We start from the raw sequence: 531 nt of genomic DNA on the forward strand, positions 1-531 counted from the left end.
CATAACAACAGCAACATGTTGTGAGTGACAGGAAAATACCCATATACATACAAGGAAGACCTGTTAATACCACTGTGATTAAGATTTATTAAAAATTTATTCATAACCAGGGCCACAAAGAAGAAAATAGATGATTTCTACCAACTTTTGCAGCCAGAAATTGATTGAGTATGCAGCCAAGATCAACAATGATATCCCTGGTGCCATGGTTTCTTCCAAATCCTGTTTGAACTTTTGCCAGGTCCTTATCTAAGTGCTGATCTAGCCATTTTTGAATGATCTTCAGTGGTATTTTGCTTGCATGTGGTATCAATGATATTACTCAATAATATATGTCTGTGTGTATGTATATAACTATACAAATATCTGTATATCTCTCTCTATATCTCTCTCTATATAAATGATAGATAGATAGATAGAGATAGAGATTATAGATATAGATGTTGTTGTTATGTGCCATCGAGTCGTTTGCGACTCATAGCGACCCTATGTACAATAGCCCTAAACCGTGCTCTATCCTGTGCCAATCTC

Source organism: Elephantulus edwardii, unplaced genomic scaffold, assembly GCF_000299155.1.
Source record: "Elephantulus edwardii isolate Elephantulus edwardi_28Jun2011 unplaced genomic scaffold, EleEdw1.0 scaffold00196, whole genome shotgun sequence".
NCBI lineage: Eukaryota > Metazoa > Chordata > Mammalia > Macroscelidea > Macroscelididae > Elephantulus > Elephantulus edwardii.